Raw genomic sequence first — 1,721 nt, 5'->3', positions numbered from 1 at the left:
TAACATAAAAATATAGTTTTATATAATTTATATATTTACAATATTAAAGTCTTAAAATACGTTCTATATAATAGGTAATATATGCCAAGTCATATATAATGTGGGATATATTTAATGTATAATATATAGATATGAAATGATAGAAAATGTATAATAATAATATAGAATATATTAGGAGTCCTATATTGTCTATTCTGAATTACATATACAATCCTGTCTTATTTATTTATAATAAACCAAAATAAATGATAATTAAAGCAGAAAGCCCCCTTTGCTTAGATAAAATTCACACGATTTTTTAGGTAAAATTTTATGTTGTTATAAAGAGATGATTTAAAAGCTATGAAGTGAGTTAAGGGTCTAATGTCACTCTTCTGCATGGGGATATTCAGTTTTCTCAATACCACGTATTGAAGAGATATTCTTTTCCCTATTGTGTGTTCTTGGCATTTTTGTTGAAAATCATTGGATTAAAGACTTAAATGTAAGACCTGAAACTGAAATTACTAGAAGAAAACACAGGAGAAACCGAAACAACATGTGTCTGAGCAGTAATTTTTTTGTTTGACCCCCAAAAGCCAGGCAACAAAAGCAAAAATTAACAAATGACATTTTATCAAACTGAAAAGATTTTGCACCGCAAAAGAAGCAATCAATAAAGAAAAGAGGCAACCTACAAAACAGGATAAAATATGTGTACATTGTATATTTGGATAAGGGGTTAATATCCAAAATGTATCAGGAACTCAAAAACATGATAGCAAGAAAATAAATAACCCATTTGAAAAAACGAGCAAAGGACCTGAATAAAGATTTTTTAAAAGAAGACATACAGTGGCCAAAAGATATATTAAAAATGCTCATTATCACTAATCATGAGGGAAATGCAAATGGAAAGCACAATGAGAATCACCTCATATCTATTAGAATAGCTATTTTCCGAAAGATGAAAGAGAAGTGTTGGTGAGGACGTGGAGAAAAGGAAATCCTTAAACACTGTTGGTGAGAATGCAAATTAACTCAGCTGTTATGGGAAAAATATGGAAATTCCTAAAAAAATTAAAAACAAAACCAGCAAATGATCCAGCAATCCCAATGCTTGATATATATCTAAAAGAAAAGGTAGTCAGTATATCCAAGAGACATCTGTACTGCTGTGTTCCCTGCAGCATTATTCACAATAGTTAAGTTATGGAGTCAACCTAAGTATCCGTCAATGGATAAATGGATAAAGAAAATGTGATATACAGGCTGGGTACAGTGACTCATGCCTGTGATCCAAGCACTTTGGGAGAGTGAAGCGCAAGGTTGCTTGAGGCCAGGAGTCCGAGACCAGCCTAGGCAACACAGTGAGAACCCATCTATACAAAATTTGTAAAAAATTAGCTGAGCATGGTGGTATACACGTGTATACTACTCATTTTTTTTCAGCTAAAAAAAATTAGCTGAGCATGGTGGTATGCACCTACACTTTCAAGAACTACTATACAAATTCTAAAATTTGTATGTAGAAAATACCAGTTACAGGACTCAGGAGGATCCCTTGAGCCTAGGAGGTTGAGGCTGCAGTGAACCATGATGTTACCACTGCACTCCAGCCTGGGTGACAGAGCAAGACCCACCCCCACCTTAAAAAAAAAAAAAAAAAAAAAAAAAAGAAAAAAAATTAGCCGAGGGTGGTGGTGCATGTCTGTAATCCCAGCTACTTGAGAGCCTGAGGC

The sequence above is a fragment of the Mandrillus leucophaeus genome, unplaced genomic scaffold (genome assembly GCF_000951045.1).
Source record: "Mandrillus leucophaeus isolate KB7577 unplaced genomic scaffold, Mleu.le_1.0 Scaffold287, whole genome shotgun sequence".
NCBI lineage: Eukaryota > Metazoa > Chordata > Mammalia > Primates > Cercopithecidae > Mandrillus > Mandrillus leucophaeus.
This window is presented reverse-complemented; position numbering follows the sequence as displayed.